The 22557-nt window shown below is 45.7% G+C and overlaps 1 protein-coding gene across 2 annotated transcripts in view; it reads right to left on the reverse strand.

The window, feature by feature from the left end:
* Window positions 1–22557, reverse strand: part of LOC117231070 (unc-112-related protein-like) — a 36974-nt gene that overhangs the window by 9107 nt on the left and 5310 nt on the right. The window contains exon 1 of one of the 2 annotated variants that reach the window (XM_033489139.1): window positions 17547–17565. The exons of the other annotated variant lie outside the window; for it this stretch is intronic. The gene's annotated coding sequence lies outside the window, so the exon portion shown is untranslated. Of the gene's footprint in view, window positions 1–17546; window positions 17566–22557 lie in introns of those variants that run through there. 2 annotated transcript variants of the gene reach the window in all.

Below are 22557 nucleotides of genomic sequence, written 5' to 3' on the forward strand. Positions count from 1 at the left end.
CTAAATTCATAGTATTTAATTGCTTCCTGCCTACGTTGTTTTTATCGAACCGTAAAGAATTTATGAACTAAGTAGAACTGAAATTGTACGAATCTCGAAAGAAACGGTGAGTTAAACTGTTATTTAAAGCAGAAGCATCGACAGCTTACGGTAACAGTGGAAATGTAATCGGGCGAAGGAAGTCGTCGACGAGGGAACAGAATCCGGCTGCTTTTCTACCATTCCTCGTGGCGGTCGTGAGTGAATCTATTTCAGTAGAGCCGCGTTTGGAGCGTCGAGTAAATACAGCCGAGTGTAAATCGAGAACCAACATAGCGGAATAATTCCGGAGAAACGCGCGTGTTTCGAGGAGATTCCGTTGAAATGTGGCTTGCCAACGATCTACGAAATTCCTATTCGTTTGCGAATCAAGCTCGTTTGGCAGTGGCGAGAAAAGTGTCGAAAGAATACAACAGAAAATACAACAAAATTTCGACGAATGTTCGTGTCGAGTGGATAAACGTTCGCTTAAACCGAATTTAGAATACAAAGAAAACCGCGTCAGGCGAAAGGAGGCTCGATCACGGAAGAGCACACGTCTGACATGGATTGATTAAGAATTCTATAAGGCAGTGAGTAATTTAAATAATTAGGCGGGGATCGCATTGATATTGCACGCGGCACTTGTACCTGCTTCGAGGAATGTTCTTCGATCGAATCAATTGCACGTTACCCTCGGCGTCGGACCAAGAGCCGGAGAACGGCGGAATTGCCACTCGAACGGAGTCACTGTCATTAAGGCCGCTTCTTAGCTGAAAATTTATCACCGTGGCTGTCTGTAGCCGAAACGGACGAGCGGCGCGGCGCCCCGGGGAATCCTTTTGCTCAAAAATACGTGACCGTGTCCCCCTCGATTTAATAAAACACCGAGGACAACCAGCGTAGAAGCATGGTAATTCGTGTCGGGTCTCGTTTAGTCCCCTCTAATTGCTTTATATTTGTTCGCCGTTTAGTATCGAATCAATAATGGGTCGTGCACTTTATGAAATTAGCATAACATGGATTGGCAATAAGTTGTTCGTGTTTTCCTCCTGTTTAACATTGCGTCGAGTTTAAGTTTTAAAGGGCAGTTTCTCATTGTCAGCTTTTTCGCAAACGATTAAAAGGAGGTCGTTAGACAATGAAAAGTGTAACGAAAAAACTAGGCCGAGGTTACGATTCTCTCGACGTACTCGATACAGCGAATACCTGTGACGAAACGATAATTACATCGAATTGCATAGGTACCTACGTCGCGTATACCTGTGTACATGACTCGTATAGAGTGCTTGTTATCGTCGCTCGTTGCATATCAAGCCGCGACTGTTCGCAACACTGATCCCGAACACAAAGAACAGTGTCAACAGCTGACCAAACAGTTCATAACGTGCAACGTGTCCGTAACATACACCTCGTTAAGCGTCCTCGATAATTCCTCGACGATGGATGAACTCATCTTCGCTCTCTGCTTCCCCAGCGTAATCCTTTCAGCGGCGCGTGGATCGTAGCTTTATCACGACCGAAATTGTTTTCTTTTAAAATACTAGAGCTCCTTAAGCGACAGGATTATCTCGCCGCTCTAATATACATGTAAATATTGAAAAGCACTTGGAGCACGTGCGGTCTATGTAAACGTAGACGAGGGAGGAGAACACGCGAGCAGAGCGCTGCTCATAGCGCGCGCGCAGCACCGGGGTGAACGCTTAATAAGGGGACAAAACCCGCGGTGCACGTGGCTACACATAACACCCCTTTCCGCGGAACAAACGATCCTCGACGGAAGTCACGATATAATATTATGATATAATAATGGGAGCACGAGAACCGAGCGGTGATGGTGACACAATGCTGTGCGACCCGGTACATCGCTGAAAGGACCCTCCATCCCTTTTTTCCGCCGAGTTCCTGCGCGAAAAACCAAGGGGACCCGGGCAACGCAGCCACCCTCTGTGCCTCTGCAATTGTGCAAAGAAATGTGGGCCATTGAGAGGGGAGAAAGAGAGGACCAGAAGGACGCGTAGTGCCGGCTCTGTCAACAAGGACGAGCGTTGGAGTACGAGTTCAGGGGCGGATCCAATCTATCACGTGGGACATTTGAAAAGACTCGCGTCACAGATTTATTTAGCTTTATATACGTGATGTGGTTTCACAAATTGTACAATCTGGTTTATAAAGGTAAAACCAAGTATTCGTATAAAACGTATCTACAGGGGGAGATCGTGCCCATTCACGAGGAATTTTCATATAATTGAGACGTATCCGTGCCTGCAACGCGTGCGAATAGATTCGTCGAGCAACCCCTTTGCGGTTTTTAGCGACTGCTTCTCCCTGCAGTTCTGTTTGGTGAGCTGGAGCGTCGTCGAGTTACCCTCGAGCGAACCACAAAGACAAGTTCGCAGAAAACTGCAAGACCAAGCCGAGCCAAGTCCTAGCCTGGTACCAACGCCCCTTTGATTCCTCGGTCGATTAAACGTGGCGCCGCTTCTTTTGCCGACGAATCTCGAAACGATGACTGTGAAATCAAAGCGACGGGACTACGAAACGATCCTTCCGAATGCTATCGCTTGGGGGAGGCCACCGACGTCTCCCTGTGGATTTGGTTAACGAGAACCGCCCTCGTCTACGATTTTATCTGCTGGCAAATGAAACTCCCTGGCGGTTGATACAATTAATCTCAAGCCACAAGTCATGCTTCATATCGGATGTCTGGTAAAATTTAATGTTCGAGGACAAGAAATAAAGATCAAAACCGGAATGATCGCATAAAGAGGCTAAAAGAGAATGGAGCGAATCGATCGTGATCAAAAACCATGTAAAGGCAAAAGATTAGATACAGGTCAGTCCAGGCGTGAATTTATTTCTCTGCACGGTGTCCGCAATGCGGCACGAAGGTGAGAGATATGCAAATCGACCAGCTTGTACCTGTTGCGTTCTATTTAAATCCAGTACTCGTTGTTCAGATTGTGTCTCGTGCTCGCCGTTAATCGACTTTCCCGAACCAGGGAGTCGCTCGAATTCTCTTGGAAATACATAATGACTCGGTTGCCGCGAGAATTATGCAACCGCGTGGGGACCACAAACGCCGCCAAGTGCAGTTGTCACGCTGAAACCTTTCGTCATGGTTAATGCACGAGTTGGTTCGCGGCGTGGCCGAGCTATCGCCGGCCCTTAATTGTTCTAAAATAAGCACTGACTCAGACCCGACGCCTTTAACTGAGTTTAATCCGTTTGTATGGTTCGTCACGTCGATCCAGAATCGGCGTCCGTAACGCAACACCAACGCTCGACGCCGAAGTATCGGTGGTGGGAGTATGGAAGCAAGCGCGTACAAATCCTTTTCCCGTGACGAGTACCATCAAAGGAAGCGTCTCTTTCCGTGATCATCGGATAATTAGAAATTACATATTCAATGAGCAAGCCGGGGTCGTCGAACGATCGGTCGACCATTTCACGCGACTCGGAGTGATACAGTCGGATGATTCGTGAGAAAAAGGTTCGTGATATAATAAAATGAATGTTCGAAACGCTTGCTAGACCATCTTAGAGTTATCTGCGTGTATGCGCGCAGTTGCTTTACCGCGGTTTACGAGTCCTCCTTCCGAGCGGTAACATACAAGTTGCAATAAATGTCGTGCTTTTTACGCGGGAACAATGGAGGTTAATTCGTTTGTATGGTTAGATGACCTTTCTTATTAGGACGGTAGCAAACAGTAAAATTGAGTCACGTGATTATTCCTCGTAATTATTGCGCAACCATGTAATAAATTAGGAAAGTACATAAGAGGAAACGTTGATCTAATACGAGCGCTGCCATTCACTTCGATATTTGATCGCAAATATCACTTCTAAGAATAACTGGTTGCCGCCACGATGCTAAACACTAAGAGTATTAGACCAGGTTCAAGCCACGCAACTGGTACGCTATGACCAAGGTTGCGATCAGCATAATGCAGCCTGTGGCGTGTCGAGGATGGTAGCGTCGTGTCTCAAGAGGCAGTCATCTCTTCCATGGAAGAGGAGCACGGCGTCGCGCCTAAATAGACCTCGAATTTCAAGTGTGGCTCGGAGCTTTAAATAACTCGCGCGATTAAGCATTATCTGACGTTTCTGGGGGCGTGTACGCGGTCTCGTAATTACGCACGCAGCGCGCGTACACGCGTAGATGCGTATCGTCTATCAAACGACCGCTTGTGTCCCCCTTTTCGATCCACTTTTGCCATCAGCCGTCTATCTGTGACCTCGTTGAAAGAGAATCATCGAATCTGCTCTTCGTTCTAGCGGAACGAAACCAGCGAATTTAGCGTTTAAACATTCGTGTTGCTAAAAGATCTAGATTTCTACCAGATAAACGAAGATCCGTTCCACTTCGTTTTCCCCTCGTTGGAGATTCTTCGTCATCCTCTAATCTCTTGATAAGTTAAACGACAGAATTCAGCAGCAGAGCGGGGAAGTTTCAGTCGCTAAGAAACTTCCACATGGATAAATCCGTCGTCGCGACGCGTGCAACAGGTGCTTGGTTAAAAATGTTCCCGTCGTGGTTGATCGATCGTTTTATATTTTATTCTGGGAAAACGTGGCCGCGACCGACCCGATAAGAAGGGAAACAAGCGACGCGTGACCGCCTGTCCCGGCCATAAAAGGGTGGCGTCTAGGATTGTCCACCGTTTTTAGAAGAACGGCACGAAATCGTCCTATATGGACGTTCGGCATCGACCAGAAAACTATAAGTCGCTTATACGAAAACATGTTAGCGCCTGGTGACGCACGACACGCGTCAAACGCGTTTCTCTCCTCCCACCCGATCGTCCAACGAAACTAGCAACTGGTAACACAACGATGACGCTACCTGTATGGACTTCCTCCGAGCGAATGAATGAATATGTATGCTGAATTTAATTAACGAGTCAAGGCCGTAACTGTTTCCGTTACAAGCGCAACGTCGTGCTTTCGACCCGTTCCGTCTCGTCTCGTCGCGCATGTCACACTTCTTTCTCCGTTTATTTGCCTTTGATAAAACTTTGCTTCGTTTTTCTATGTTTAATAAATCTTCCGTGTTCTACAAAGTACAGTGGGAGGATGATACACGGTGGTTTCATAACCAGAAGCGCTAGACCTGTTACGATTCGTTACGAAACAGGCATCTCTGTTGACTCTACGCGAACGTGACAGGCGAAAGAATGATTCTTTAGAATCGCTTGGAAGGCGAACGCGTAGATAACATCTTGTTAACGTCAATGTTCGACGTTTTCTGTCATTAAAAAGTTTCTCCGATATCATGTTCGTTTATTCGTTACGGTCAATGCAGGACCACTGACATATTTAAAAGGTGTTTTTCTACCAGTTGATAAGTCTTTTAGAGCGAGCTCCAAGGCGAGCTGCAAAAAACCTCCAGCAAGCGATTTTCCACGGTAGCCGCGAGCTAAACGTCGATACTAGGCAAGATTGTGCTGGAATTTCATAAGTGTGGGTGGCCCCTGTCTTTGTCCGCCTGTAACGATAAAATCGGGTCAGGACAGAGCACTCCCTTCGTTCGATATCTCGTATCTATACGGAGATCGATAACGCCGCGTTGGTCCCGTAGGACGAACGACTGGACTTGCGATCCGACGGATCCCACGGATTCCAAAGGATAAGCAACATAAAGTAACACATCTTGGAACGAACAATCTTAAGATCTCCATTTTGATTTATTCGTAGGAGAGATAGATGTGCATGCAGTTCGAAGAATTAGCAATAATAAGTGTGATAGTGCAGTTGTAGTTGGCCTTTGTCTTGCAAAATAACGAAGCGATACATAAAACGAGTAATAAACGTCGAGCATAGAAGGTCACTATCCGTGGCTGAGAAAAAAGGTGGAAACAGTGTACAGGGTAGGAAAAAGTGACTTCAGATAACGCTGCTGGGATGTATCGATTTCGTTGACCTTTGGCACGAACACGAGCAGATACATGCGGGTGTGTCTAACGAATTGAACCACTTTTTAGCCCGGAGAATCTACACGGGCCACAGACGTTGGAATTCAATCGACGAAATTAAATCGTTCTCTTTTTCAATCGTGTTTAATCAGGCCGTTGATTTACGATCATGTTCATTGGAGTTGATAAAAATCAGCTGCTCGATCAGAAACGTCAATGAACTTTTTCAATCTTCCAATTATACATTTTATCATGGAATCTTTCCGTCTTAATTTCCAACAACACTTTCCGCTTTCTCACCAGCGATAAGCCGATTTACGTTATTTGCACATAATAGAGGAGGTTCGATGCTCGTTCCGCGATTTCCCACCTACGTTCCCATGAACGTGGCTATCCAGTAAGAAAAATTCACTTTCTCGTACCGAGCAGCGTGGAGTCGGAAGATGCGCGACTGCCCACGCGGCATTTCACCAGAGGTGAAAGGTCGAAAAGAGTTGCCGCGGATAAAAGCATCGCTCGTTAAGCGAACTACCTTGACACCGTGAAACGCTGCTCAAAGCCCTCGTTTCTATCGAATCGTCGATATAAATTCGACGGTTTCCGAGTTCGATGTGCCCGATGTTACGCGTCTTCGAGTAGCGATCGTTTCTCCATTGGCAAACACGTAGTTCGCAAACTCGGAGACGAAATAAAAGAAACACTAGCGAAAACGCCGGCGACAACGATCTCGCGAGTGACGCTGCACACGCAATTACATAGATGAAGCCGAAGGGAGCGGTTGAGCGTGACGAGAGAAGAGTACGCGAGAGGACAGAAAAAGAGAAAGAGGAAGGAAGAGGATAGAGTGGAACAGGGAGAATGAGGGGTAGGAAGCGAGAGGGAGCACAATAAATGACAGAACAACGACCCCGCGTTGGCTCGTCGACCAGACAGATCGTTGCCCATCGCGAACGAAATATTCGCCACGGATAAACGTTTTCAACTTTCCACCCCCTGAAACTAGCGGCTCGAATATAGCTGCAAACTCTGCTAGATCGATGCGTTTCTGCCGATGCGATTATTCCAGTGAATAACGGGGTGAATGTCAGATTCTATCCATCATTCGGCTGAAATAAGATAGTCCCGTTGGCGTGTAAAGCGCCAGCCGAGTTCTCGGACACACAATGGGCCATCACGGCAAATTGTGATGCCAGAGGTGTCGGTCACGATCGATGGTCGATCGGAGAAAGGATCGAGGACGTGGAACTTCCGGCAGAATCGAAATAACTTTGCCTGACGCCACGTCGTGGGATTTTAATTCGTGTGGTACCTCCGGATGCGTTCGTAATCGCCTAAAAATTCGTTTGGGAAAAACAAAAGTACGATTCTACCGTTTACTGTCTACGTTCTGAACCCGTCCCGACGAGTTATGGAAATTGCGTTCCGAAGAGGTCATCGGTGAAATGGAAACTTCACGCTGTCACCAGACTCGTTTTGCGTCTCGTCAGCCATCCGAGTAATCGTCAACCCTGTCCGAACACGTCGTTCCTAGCAACCATATAGCTTTATTAAGCTTTCAGAGTTTAAAAACTGTGGATTAAATCTCGGTAGGGCGACCTTTGCGAAATCCGGCATTCGCTTCTATGTATAATACTTCCAGTATTAGCCAGTTAGAAAATGGCGTCATACGATCATTTTGGTTTATGGCAACATTTCTGGTTCTTTCCCCCTAAAGAAAACTGGGTCACGCGATGATATTTATAGAGGTCCAAAAGGGGGTTGCAGAAAGAGTGAAAGAGTGGGGGGCAGGCTGGAGAAAACTATTATTGGAATCGGCTGGGTATTCGCACCCAGCGTGGCGGCGTCTCTTTTGCACGCTTGACCAATCGGCCAAGGAACCGCCGTCGCATGGATCTTGTAACCCGGAACGTGCCTACTCTCTCGTTACCGTGCCATTTGTATTCTCCCCCAATCAGTGCTGCGAGCCGGGCTTTCATTTTCGTTGGTCGAGAATCAGACGGAACCGAGAATTCCGGGGGAGGATCGCGCGAGTCAAATCGATTTCATCCTTGGTCGACCTTCGTCTACGGGGCCTCGTTACGAACGCACGATTTGTTCCCGCTGCTTCCCGTTCGCGTTCGGTGAAAGGGAAAATGAGCGGAAAACGGCGACTAAGGAATAGAAGGAGGAAAGAGCGAGGAGATATTGCGGGATGGCACAGAAGGCAGCATAGAGGAGAAAGAGAAAGAGGGTGATGGAGAAGGGAGGAGGGATGAGCGTTGCAATTAGTCTTTCCACGGGAAACGCACGCGGTAATGAGGCACGACCGGCTCGCACTTCCGGGACGTCGACGTTGTACGGCCGCGAGAGAGGTTATTCCTCTTTTTGTTTCATTGTGCGCGACTTCCTCGCTTTCTCGAAGAACTGGGGGACGCGGTGATTGTTTCGTCGCCCTGGGCCATTGTAGACGAATCTGCTCTCTGTCGTTCCCTACTGGATGCGCTCCGTTGCATCGAAAAGCGCCGACTCGCTCTGATAATTCGACGCTGAATGCCTCTTGAAACGACGCTGCACTCACCGAGGGAGACCCTGCGAACTTGTGAAATACACCAGCGACGTAACAATAGTGGTTTACTCTTAAGGAAGATTTCTTTCGTACGATCCAACCTCGACTTTCACTTGTGTCCTCTCATCCGATCAGAAATTTTATCGTGAAACACGCGCCGAACTCGTTTCGATGAACTTTGTACATGGTAATATGTGTCTTATATGCAGGTATATTAATCAGGCAACCGGTAAATTTTATGATCCTTGAGTGGACTCGTCCAAAGAATTTTAATGACCATAATGAGACCGCTCCGGTCGTTCAGTTTTTGCAAATCAAAAAGAAGCAGGCAGAATACTGGCTAGGTGGATACAGATAATCATACGTCGACTGGCTAATTAAGTTGTCCGCGGTATCCGTTTTCGATGCGAGTATCGTCGGCCTCTCTGATGCATCGTGATGTCCGGACGCGAGTGGCGCTTGTGCGCTCGTGAATGGACGCGCAGCGACCATCGGATTGATATATTCCATGCAATCAACATGCCTGCGACGTTTCCGGTTCAAGGTATCGCAGTCCTACGCACGTTAAACGCCACGGGAATAGTCTGCTTCTGCGAATCGAGACTTACTTGGTTTAGAGTGAAACGAATCGGAGTACGCCTTCCATCCGAATTCAACTTCGCCATTTGTCAAGTGATACAAGAAAACAACGTGAAAATTTGCTCGCGTAAGGCGTTAATGCAATTAAACGAATTATCGGGACATGTATGGGCAACGCGAAAGAATGCGAACACAGTCGAAATCGGTATAAAAGGAAGAGGAAAAATTCAGTGGACGTCGCGGCGGATGACGTAACGTGGCTAAGTGACGACCGTGTAAACTGGCGCCACGGATTTGCATTTCGCAATGGCCAGTAAAACCGTGTTCCCCCCAACTTGCGTCTTTAGGAAACACATGCATGCGAGTATATACAGTTTCGTCGAATCGACCTCGTAAAACATAAACGCGACTAAAATACTATGCGCTGACTGGCACAGCAGATTATTGCGCACCTACATTCCATCTTGAACGAATTCTGGATGCGTAATGCTGATCATTGTCGCAAATATCGCTGAACGACGTCCGTTAAGTGAGACGATCGTTCATCAATAGCGAACATGTTTGCCTCATATTATCGCGCCGAGTGAAACAATTCCTAAATAATGGTAAATGTACGAGATACCGATCGATCGAGTTCGCACGAGTATTTCAATACGGATACTCGTGTCGCATGTTCGAAAAACTCGAAATTATCCAGGTTTCTTTTATAAATGTAAATTTAGTGCCTTATAGGGTGTCTCATAAATCATATGCTCGACGATGGTTAATTTCGCGGCTGCGGCAGAGGCCTAGTTTCTCGCGGAACGAGGGGAGAAAACACGCGGAGAAATATAGCTTGTCGACGCATTAACTATTTCTGGTGTATATTGGCGGAGAGAAGTCGGTTCTTGCCACGTTCCCGGTGATTGAGCTGCTCGAAAGCAATTTATCTTCGCCACCGTCTCCACACTCGACCGATCGGCCGACAAAAGAAAGAAACTACTCGATTCGAGCCACGCGGATCGAACACGAGCCTGGCCTGGACACCGTTGGAAGCTTTTTCCACAGTCTCGGCAAACCGGCAGACGTCTATAATTTTTTCACCGACTCGTCGTCGTCCCTCGAAGGGGTGGCTGGTAGACGTAGGAACGTTCTGTCTCTGTACGCGAGGTTCCACACGAATATCGGAATAACGTGGGAGGAGTCGAACGAGCCGATCGATCGGCTGGAAAAGCCACGCCACGTCGGACTGCTTTATTTTCGCATGGAATGACCTTGGAGGAATAACGTTTTATGGAAGTCCGACCGTCGCGATAACCAAAGCTCGAAACGTTGTATTCCCCTACCTCTGGCGAAAAGTTATCGTCTCGCCAGGCTTTATGTAAAGTTTTACGACCGAGTCGACAAGCTCGATACGCTCCGTGTCAAGTCGAAAGAATGCCGGTAGCTTTACGATAGGCCACGTATCGGGCATTCCACGAATAATCGTCGCGAGAAAAAATAAGTTGCGTGCCTGGCCAGCTAGGTATACGTGTCTATTAAATCTCTCGCATATTCAAGATTGCAGCTTCCGTTAAACGGGTGAAAGTCATATTAGCGTTCCTGCTGGCGCATAGAAAAACGCGAAAGAGGAAACTTGGCGTCGTGCCTCGCGCTGGTATCATCGTGTACATGATTTACAAGGATTCCGGTCGCCTTATCGTAGCTGCACATCCTTAACTCTGCACATTCGCGAGTATCATCGACTTCCGCTGACGTCAGGTCTCCCCTTTCCCTGTAACACCGTTTCCGGTGCGTTGAAAGCGAATCGCAACAGCAGCCGAGCTATGTCGCCTGCGCGAACCTGCCGTCTCGTGTTTTCCCCAAGAGGTTGTTTCCTTTTTCCTGGCAGCCGACGCTTGTTACTGTTAGTTTGCTTGTTTTCGACAGTAGCAGACAATGGGAGAAAGGAGATAGCGAGGAAGTTGTGAAAACTACCTAAGTTAGTCGATAGATCGAATGGCAGCGAGTCTGGTCAAAGGTTCGACGTTCCGCGGCCATGTTGACTCACTATCGCGAAGATAGAAGAATTTTATTATGTATGCTGTAAAGTCACCGAGGCATCTACTTACTCGGCTTGAAATGGACGAAGCGAACTACTCGATATTCAAGAAACTAGAAATTCACACGAAATGAAACACCTGTTTCAAACAGTATCTACCCGACACTCTCGCAAGAAATACATATTTCCCCTCCAGGAACAAAGTATGGTGGAAAAAAAGAGGTGCTAAGATAGAGAGCGTTGATTGCTGACTTCCGGAAGCAGTGGTAACTTGCGATTCCGTATTTTTCTTGCGTGCATTCACGGGTGAGACAGCTTACCGGTTTCGTCGTGTAGCGGTGCATCGATATATCACACTCCCAGCAATTATACAATCTCGTTAGCATTCTTTCGCTCTATCGCGATGAATGGATCCCTTTCATACGCGAGCCACGCGCTTCTTGCTAACTCGACGCTTCGCTCAAACGCGTGTAGCGACTATGTTAAGTGCACGCCGTGTGTCACCGTCTCCAGAGAATGTTTAACACTCTTTGCTCCGGCGCTCCATTAATTTCCCACTGTTGCACAGCGAGAGAAAGCAACTCGAAGCGAAAGAGACGATTTCCAGTTCTCGCAACTTCGCCACGCTCTTCATCCTAACTCGTATCTATATCTCTATGAATCATACATGCATATATTATTGTGCTTGCTTTAACACGTTGACGCGTTGCATCGGAAATACGCGTGCCGTGAATAATTTGCAAAGCGAGTCACTACGCAGATAACTGGCTGGTTGACGCAGCGTGCATCCCGATACTCCGAAAGCTCGTGACCGAACGTCGCTGCGGAGGCACGATCGCGATGAACGGCAAACTGATTTCTGCACGGTCGCCGAAGCAGCAACGTTCCATGCCGTGCTTGTTGTACCGGTATCGATCGTGAGTAATTACCCAGCATCGACGGACTTAGACGAGCATTTACGCACGTGCACGTTCATGCTCCTGTAAATCTTTCGGGACGTTTATCGTTTCCGATGCCGGCCGCTTCGAACGACCTACGCGAGAAACCTGTAAATGAACCGCGCTAGAAGGAGGTCGGATCTCGAGTAGTTGTTATTCCAGGGACGTTGGCCTACCTAGAGGCGGTACTTGGAATCTTTCTATTCGCGAGATCTCGAGAATCTTCTCCTTGGACCCAATTCTTTCGATTATCGAAGAAAAAAATGTGTCTCGGTAAATGTTTGCGATGGATGACTTGAATGAATATATCTGAGTCGGACTTCAATGAAGACGTCGACGAAACATTGCAAGGGCACATGAGGATCGTTGTCTCGCGTGGGTAGATAAGCTGCGCACATAAACGCTATCGGCGTTATCAATCACCGTAAATAATAAAACGGCCAGCGAACCGGCGCAGCGTTTACACGCGGACATTGGTCACGCGTACGTGTATATAGATGGAAATAAACGAAACTAATAAGCGGCCGATGCGAGCGAAACGGAGCACGTAGATCGCAGTGTCGCTCGAATCCTTCACATGTGGGCTGAGAAAATCGCAATTTACGGACATGGACAGGGATCTTGCAATGATGCAACGCGCACACATCGCGCCAATCGACTGTAACTCCAGTGACTTATCGACTATTATTACCCTCCTTGTCTTCGCTATGTATCACTGTCAGTCGTTAGCCTTTCATACGCCATTCAGACTTTTTTCGTAAAAGAGTACTTAATTATCGTCTTCTATAAATACACCGACGTGTAACGTTCTTTCGATAATTTCATATAATGGGCTTTGTACACGTTCAGCCACCGGACGCTAGAACGATACAAGTAGCCTAGGATACGCTATAAATAAATTAATCATTTTCCTGCTTAATTTTCTGTTTCCTTTAATTGAATACGACCGATTACATCTATCGAATCGTAACGATTGTATCTTTCCCCGTGTCCATTATCACCGACTATCGATTCTTTGTCGGTCTCCTAACGACAAGATAGAGACACTGGAAACCAATTTGGTCTCTAATCTATCAAGTTATGAAGTGGTATGCGTGACAAGAGTCGACATACTATATACTAAACACCATGAATGGACACGAAGGCGTTCGAGTGAATGGAAACCAACAGGCAAGTTTCGCCTACGCGTTTCCAGCTATACAGGCAGACAGGTCCCGCGTATGTGGTCTTCTATACGTAGTCCCTGCGTATGAATATGGATGTCTAGAGGCCGATCAAACTTCGCTCCATGTTCTTTGTACTTGTCATATATATCGCTATTTTGCAAATAGTCCGAACGATACTTTATAATCGTAATTTTCAGTCATGTGAATTAAAATAGACGGGCAAACATGGATCTTAAAACGATCGTCAAAATTTCCGTACAACATTGCTAATTAGCAAGGCGAATATTACGTTCGTGTTAAGCGAAGGTTTCAACTTTAATGATAGGAAGAATTCCGCGCGATAAGAACAAGCCGCGATATAAGTAAAGCATAATATTGATACAAGTTGATAACACCTTTTCAGATCGTCCAAAAGCGTTAAGAAGTGGTATGTTATCTGCCGCTAGTAACTGGAACGTTTAAAATCGAATCGACCTAGCGATATACGAAAATTACCACGGCTATTGAAGTCTGTGACGCAAAATTGAATGTAATGAACAGATACGCAGACGTATTTAGATAGCCCATACGAATAAACAAGCGAAGATACAATGGAACGTTGGACGCGCCATGGCGTCTTCATTACAACGCTTCAAACCGAACTTGTTTTGATTTCAAACAAACATAACGAATTCGAATAATTAAGCGACGTTGCGACAGCTGAAAGTATCGACTCATCATTGTCGGACGATTTACATTAACGAGCACCGAATAATATCGACGAAGCGAAACGAGTCCTCGCCGAGGAATGGAACTCAAAGTCGAATCATAAGGAGGGTGCAACGACTTCGCGTGCATCGTATCAGCGCCGAGATAAACGGCGAGATTGCGAGAAAGGGGGAAGAATAGGGCGAAAGAAAAAAAAGGTAAAATCAACGACTGTAATCCAGGTATGCACTTGGGCACATTGCCAAGACGCTAGGAATGCAGCATGCATCTCGCACCGGACTCGATCGCCGCATATGAGTACACGAGTATGCACTCAACGAAATTGCCAACGCAGGGAGAAACTCTGTTCCCCGCGACGTTGGCATCTTCGCGCGCAAGCATTTTTTGAATGAAAAACACCGGGAAACGGACCAGGTAAAAGTATCTTCTTTAACATGGAAATTACAAGCGCGCGGAACTGTTGGCAAAACCAGAATCGTAAAATTCTCTGGGTGACAGGGCTCTGATACTTTGATTTCGATTAAAAAAAGAACGCGCAACTTTTTAAGCAATATCTGTGCCACGGTCAAGACCTCGGCGACCCATACCAGTTGTCACGTGTTTCAAGGTCCGGTTGCGTATTTTCGAGAAAAATAAATATTCCAAAGCATTCGCGCGTTACCGATGCGTTTGTTTCTCTCTTCTGCGACGTAGATTTCGAAGACGTACAGCGAACATCCGCGCGAATACCACCTCGTCCGTGTAAGGCACCTAAAGCTGCAAGGCCGTGGCGAAGAATCTCGCGGCTGGCTGTCGTATTCAAATCGTACGAGCTACGAGATTGCTTTATGTCCCGCCATACAAAGTGCCTTCTCGGCTGCCGACTCTCCTCCGGACAGAATTACATTACACCTTTTACCGCACTCGCCGCGTCAGATATTATCGACGAATAAAGTTACGGCTTCTACAAATTTTCGCTACATCTCCTTCTGTTCTATCCGTTCGTCGTAGAGATCGAAATAACGTTACGAATTACGACGACAGTGTAATTGCATTAGCAATTCCTTAACTAGACGAACAGCTGTTGGCGCAACGCAGTATTCGTTTCATCATTCTGTCACACGCTCTTACGACGCAAGTCGACTAAAGACAAACTCCATGGACATTGTACTTTAACCTAGAAATCCTAGAATACTTGGGGAAAGATTCTTTGAGAGTCACTGACGCGTCCTACGTGACAAAAGACCAGTCTGTCGCGACGCTGTTCAGCATCAGATATTTTCGCAAGCTGGATGCATCGCCAAAATGCATCGCTCCATAACAAAGTACATCCGTTGCGTAACTTCCAAGAGCTTAGCAAGAGAAGTTCTCGCTCGCGTAATCAATGACGCCATTCATCCTAAAGGTCGATTACTTCTATATCTCGCGTGAAGATCGTCTCAAGATCGATAAACTTTTTTGGAGCACAACAACAGGCGAAAGAAACAACATGAAGATAGGAGCGAGCTTTGATCGATGCCACTGGCAATGACTCACACACCGAAAAAAGAAGACGAGTTACCAGGAATGGGTGAAATCATCCCTTTCGTATCACGAAAGAAAGTCGAAGGTTAAAGTATAGTTACAATGTTTAATTTCTCTAACGAAATAAGGTTCTGGCGAATTCCTCGTCCTCTGTCGACCCACTAATATTGTTAGTTAATAAATTATTATGCAGAAGATGCAAATCCATAAAATTGGAAAGTTTACAAAAAATAAAGTTGATCAGTTTAATTTTCTACGTATCCAGAACGTCAAAGCTGTATAATTCTTTTCGTCGCTGCAAAAGTTTGCTACACATCCTGTTCAGATTCGTCGAGTGTGATTCGCGGATGTTTCGACGCGTGGACCAACAGAAGAGCGAAGAGTTACGAAACCAAATGTGACGGGATCGCAAGCATCACTGACGTCACGTGCTATGTTTAAACTGTGAGTAGCGAGTCTGCTTCTACGCGAGCTCGCGTGTGCGCCGGATCAGAAACGGATGCGATGCGTACACCAGGTCGGCGTGTTCCTGCTGGTCGACGCACAATGTACCATTGTCTCTTCCTCTTTCGCGTATGCCTTGCCTTTCTCTGTCGCCGACCGCTTTTATTTCCTATTGAGCCTTAAGACGCTCCAAGGGGTCAGGCTTCCCGTGTTCGCAGATAGGTAGGCGTGCGTCCACGCACACGTGCGGATGCTGTGCAAAATTACGGACGTTTGAGTCATGCGCTCGGTTTGCGTCTCCGGACGCAAGAACGGGAGCGGTCCGAAGTTCTTAGAGACGATAACACCAAGCAAAGATAATTGTCTGACGAAAGTATAAAGCCCATGAAATATTTGTATACACGTAATTTTGTCCACAGATGATAAGCGCGTGCGTTGATAGAACACAGTTCTTTGCAAATCGTGCTTTCTCTATCTTTCACTGTAGCGATTATGACTGGCGAGGCAAATGGAGGGATGCTATGGGCTCGAGTACACGGAGTACCGGCTTAATCGCCAATGCAATTTAGGCAATGCGATTCTGCGGCAAAACCCGTGACAAGCGTCAAAAACACGCAGCGAATAGGGTGAAAGATGGAACCGCGTGCGCATGAATCATCGTCCTTCCTGCCATTAATGGGATTCGGTCGAGTACATGTAATATTTCGACCGATTCGGTCGCATGGCAGGATAATCGACTGGTAGGTCTTCGTCGCGTTAAACATCGACCGGTTCTCGAGGCCGGCAGACCACCGGTGTCGAAAACCAGCGAAATTAAGTTCGTATATTTTGCCCGCCGCCAGAGAAGTCGACGAAAGAAATTGAAATATCGTTTCGCACGAGCGAGCAACGGCGATCGAAGCAGACCACGAGGTGTCGCAATGCTCGGCATCGATCTGGATATTCGATTCGCGATCACCGCTCGAGCAACGATAACGGCCGCGTATATTTAGCATAGAACGCGTCGTTGCCGAGGAAACACAAACAATGATCCGTTCATGCGGATTTGCTAGGTCGAATAAAACCGATCAACCGGAGTGCACGTGACTTTCTAACCTTACACGCGTTTTTTACCATCCATAGATCCCCATGGATCCGATCACGAGCTGCCTTCGCGCAGCGTAAACGTTGAAAAACCACACAATGATCGCATTCAAATTAGTCTTAGACGAACAGCCTGTTACCTCGGTTAATTGCATGATACGTATTAAGAAATATAATAACAAGAATTCTATTAGCAAAGGTCGTCATTCAAGGAACGCAAACTGTACGCGTATACAAATATTTGAAGTTATTCGAAACTTTCAGATCGAACTCTTGGAAAACAAAAGTTTCTCGGCTCTGAAAAGGGGGTATAGGGGAAAACAGAAGGATTCCGGAGTGCGCAAATACGCGTGTCACGATATGCGACTCCATTCGTTCGATATGTTTGACTGGGTGTCGAATGTCGGTCGTAATATGCACGATGGAGAACACATCCGTTATAATTGTGCCGCCAATGGACGATCGAGAGCCGGCTTATACTCCATCAGGATCGATGCAATCCACGACGTATCCACTGAGGAAGACGAAGCGAGTCGAACGAGACCTCAATTAAATCACCGTTTATTGCTGCCGCGGAAGCAGTTCGTTTGGACGAATAAATTTCAAACGGAACAGGCTGGTACTCACTTCGAACAATCTTTCCATTGATTAAGTATCCTCTTTTGATGATTTATACAATTTATTTCACGTTATTTTAATCTGACGAGACGAAGCATGGCGCCAGGCATGGCGAGCTTCCAAAAGTAAGAAAACATAGTTGTATTCGATTCTCGGAAGGCTACGAGACGAGTGCGACCAATTGTAGCAACACCTGCATCCTCATTCGTTAAGCCGCCCCAATTTGCTAGCGGTCGCATCCTGAAAACGACTACACGACGACTACTGAAATATTCACGAGGGTATAGGGATGTCGGCGGTTATTTCATTGGCCTCGCGCTCCCAATCAACTTTCCACGTCTCATGTTCGTGCCACGACACAGTCTGTTCGTGTGCGTGTTCCTTTGCAAATTGTACGCTCTGCGTCCTTGCGCCAATCAACAGCCACTCGAGATTTCCGTTCACTCTCGTAATCGTGTGCTCGATAACGATGAACGCGATGCCTGAGATCGCTCCTGGCACACGTATTGTATCGTAAATTCGACGTGAAGTCACCGACGGAGTCGCAACTTCGAAAACGAGTCGGAGAAAGCTCGCCTTATATAGTTCCGTAGGAAAGATGTGTGCGCACTTTCGTCGAGGGAGCTGAAATCACGCGTCGAAAAGGCAGCTACTGCCCACGCCTGACATTTCACGTCTCTCCGTTGGGGCCCGTGTGGAAACGCCTCGAAGATGTCCACAGAGGAACAATACAGAGGCCATGCCAGTTTTTGGATCCTGACAACGACCATGAAACAACGAAGATTTAATGAGAACCGCGGGATTACGAACGATTACGTACGTAACTTCTTAAAGAGGCGTCGAGAAAGTTGAGTGGATGGGAAAAATGGCTTTAAGAAGAATATCGAGAATGAAGATCCGATTGAATAGATCGAGGAAAACATTTCCAAACACAAAGAAAGGCATTCGCGTAATGTTATATACGTTCTTCTCGAGTTTCTAATCTAGTAAACTTACAATACAGTGTAGCGAGCAACAGTCAGGATGGTGTTTCGAAGGAACATCAAAATTTTTATGAGCACGTAAAAGTGTTTCTTGGAACTCTTTCGGCGTTACAGCTGAAAAGAGCGCGAGTCTAAGCACCGAAGGGGTCAAAAAAAAAATAGAGATAATGGACCCAAACAACGGGTGTTCCGAGATTCCTCGTATCAAGACCCTTCGACATCGGGGTAGCTCACCGCGATAACTTTTCACGGCACGACACGAAAATAAAACACGACAATTTGCTTTGTTAACACATCAGCAAAGTACAAACATAACTCGTACTCGGAAGATTCACAATGGCGATTAACGCTGTCTTCTTTGTACGCAACATTTCGCAACTCTTCGCGCTCAGCTGAATCATTAAAGAGAATTAATCGCAATTTTAATATTAATCGCCGAAGCTTAGGCACGAATGAATTGTCGTTTGAAAGCAGTGGAGCGTATTTACGAGTGCTGTACTCCGATTACGTTCATCGAAGCACTTCTTGTTAATCTGTGCAGTGGGAAATCGTTTCTGCGAAAAGATTGGCCGACCTTTCTGATATAACTTTATAGCCGATAGAAGCTAGTATTGCTGTGCAATAAAGTATTCGTTTCGCCTTTTTTTTCTTTGCGCGACCGGACGTAGTGACTTCACGATCCACGCTTTTCGTTGCTTTATTTTCGAGATACCATGCTCGAGGCGCCATCAGAAGAGAGCACCAGTCCCGAGAAGAAGGTCGCACGAAAGCCTGCTGCTGGCACCCCACTGGACAGATAAACTGAATGAAATACTCGCGTGTTTCTGCGCCAACTATGCGTAAGCATAGAAAAGAATTCAAAGGAAAAACTATTTTAACGATATTTCTCATAGGCGTTTCTCATAGCTAAATTGTAGGCAATACTGCAGAAATAACGATTACGAATATTTCTGCTTGCTTTTAAATGACATCACGGTCTTACACATTGAGACATCGGAGGGACCATTTTCTAAAATATTAGACTTCGCTAAAGTCCTATTAATAGAGGTGTGGTCTGTTTGATCGCATCATCATTATTCAAGTCAAGGCTGCATCTAACCAAAAGGAAATTTCCTTTGGTATTTCTTGCCGGAAAGGAATGACCTTGACTATGTTACAGGTAGGTCTTCGAGGCGTGTCCGAGCAATCACGTTAACGGAATAAAACGTAACACAAAAGTCGTGAGTATCTTCGAAATTATGTGACAAAATTGGAAAAGATTGTTTCACGCTTCCCGTAAAGGCATATATGGAATTTTATCTTTCTCTGCTTACGCATCAGTTCTTTCTTGGTCGTCGTGAATTCGTTGAACCGATTTATTGCCTTATAAGTTCTGTCCGTCGTGCTGACAAACCACAATAATGAAGTCACTCAGCCAAGGTTTCGGTCGATTTTCATCAGTAACGATAACTTCCTCCTCTAATTTCTTTTGTCAGCTCTTGATCATCGCTTTAAATTATTCCCTCTATTTAGAGATGATCATTCTCTAGTTGCTCAGCGTCAAATGTGCCGCTTATTTCATCCGCATAAATAACGAATCGATTCTCTAGATACCTTAATGACTTCCTGTGATATATTTGCGGTTCTTTTTCCAGACAAGGAAAAATACTTTTCGTGAAACGCATAAAGTAATCGATGAAAATAAATAGAGATATTTTCGATATGAACAAAGCCTAAAATAGATTTATCAGTTTGTGGAACTCTGTGTCACATGAACTAAAATACTCAGACTATGTGACACAAAAATAAATGATATCAATGACTTAGAATCCATTCACTTGGTGTCTCGAAAACAGTACGGAACGGTTATCTTATCCCAAGAAACGCGTTTCGGGAGCAGCTACCGACATTATTTCTTCTCCGCATACTTCTACCCTTTGCGCGCGATAAAGTTTGACCGAACAGTTCAGTCAGTTTAAAGTTTCCATTCGTTGAAGTTTAACTATTGATTCGCCGGGAATTTAAAAGAATGCAGTAAGAAATTTATGATCTACCGATGACGCAATGCTGAGGCGAATGTTATGTCATAGACATTGTATTATAGACATAAACTTTGCTATGCGATTATTGCACAAGCTGTCTTTCCCACTTTCACATTATATTCGCACTGTAATTCCACTCTTAACTACTTGTGATTAAGACAAATATCGTATGCAACAATTATCCTCTGCCGTTGTTTAGAACACGACGAACAACACTTTGCTCGTCCATCAGCCAGAACACGCACTTTTATGATTTTAGCATGCGCATGAAACAATTTTTAATAAAAACCCCCAATGTTCGTAACATTACAATGAGCGTATAGATAATGAAATCTTTTCCAACATTCTGAAAAATGATAAATACTCGAGAATCAACAGCTGCCCGGTGACTCAGTGCTGGCTCAAGTTTTTTGCGTTACGGTCGTTTCTGTTGGAGCATCGCCAACTGGCTGGTGAACAAATTCTATCGAAAACCCTACTCGGCTAGACTTACCATAACCATGGCTCGTACTATTGAACTTGCGAAACTTCCATTGGGATTTACTATCTTATAACAATGTCTCGCAGACATACATTCAGTACATTATTCAGCGACGTTGCAGAAAAGAACGAGTCGCAGACGAAAAGCCGTTATATAACTTATGTCCTTAACATTGAACTTTGCCTGGAACATTCGCTTAGAACTGGGAGAGTTGAGGCTTGTGCTACGAAGTAGCTCATTTACAAGTCAAAGATGCTCGGAAACCAAACAGAGTAGAAGTTTGGTTTCTTTGTGCGGAATTGTTTTACATTGAACGCAATTATATTTCTGGAGTAGCATCTGTCTAAGAGTCGTCTCAGTTCCTCGAATAATTAGTCGACGACGAGTTCACGGAGTATCCTTCGTTCTCAATTTATTTAAAAGGACTCCTCTTTCGCGGATGATTCAGCCTGCCGCCAATTACAAAACCCGTCGAGCATGTTCGTCCGACTGTAAAACGCTAAAAACTGACTCGCTCACGCCCTAGGGAATTATTCATACCAGAGAGAAATGTGCGGATATCGCGGCCTGTTCCCGGGGACTGCACCGTAAGTGTCGTGTTACTTAAAACTGGAATAAGGTATGTATCATAGTCCGGCGTGAGTCACCAGATGCAACGAAAGAGGCGTCTAAAAAAGATAGCCCGCGCTTCTCGGACAGAAATTGCTGCAAGTGTTCCATGATAAATGGTCTCCTTGCAAACAAGTTTATTTTCATTGCTTTCTATTATTTCGTTCCTCTACAATGAGCGTTTAGAAGAGCAGTCGCAGAAATTGTTCAACTATACGCCTCGATTAGCACGACCGATGATTATTCCCACAGCGGCGACTTATTACAAGCTCAGTAATCGAGTAGCAACGTGTAACTCATTAGCTTACCTACTTAACGGTCGAAGGATGACCGATAATATTCAAAAACATTTATCGTGTTTTTGCTAGTTAATCTCATTCGCAGGCAGATCAAGGCTAGAAGAAAAAGTTGTCGTCGGAAAGCTAGAAATTGTTGGAAATACACACGCTTGAGCGCATCGTCTTCCACAATCTCTATGTACGTACTGAAGTTTCATTGATAACGCGGTCAGAGTAGAATTTCCATACGGCGACCTTTAATTCCGTGTAGAGAGCCGCAAGTAGCTAATCTTCTTAAGTCTCTTCCAAGGAAGGACTGAGTTTTGCCCTGGTGGTATCGCTCCGATCCTATATCACCAACAAATAAGATTATCACGAGTCCAAGAAGCGATGAATCTTTCGCATTTCCTTCCTTTCCATATTCAAACAGATAACTTGGACACTTTGAGGATATATGGTAAGCCAGTGGCAATAGCAAACGATAAAGTTTATTTTCACAGAGTATATTCGTGAAAGAATGTTACATAGATATGGCACATAGCGATAGAGACCAGTTAGAAACTATTTTGCATAGGTACGTACAGATCGATAGAAACTATCTTACTTAGCGCGAATAGAACAGCTATGGGAATCGAGGAAAGCAATGTC

This window comes from Bombus vosnesenskii, unplaced genomic scaffold, assembly GCF_011952255.1.
Source record: "Bombus vosnesenskii isolate JDL3184/JDL3185 unplaced genomic scaffold, Bvos_JDL3184-5_v1.1 scf7180000013270, whole genome shotgun sequence".
NCBI classification, from domain to species: domain Eukaryota; kingdom Metazoa; phylum Arthropoda; class Insecta; order Hymenoptera; family Apidae; genus Bombus; species Bombus vosnesenskii.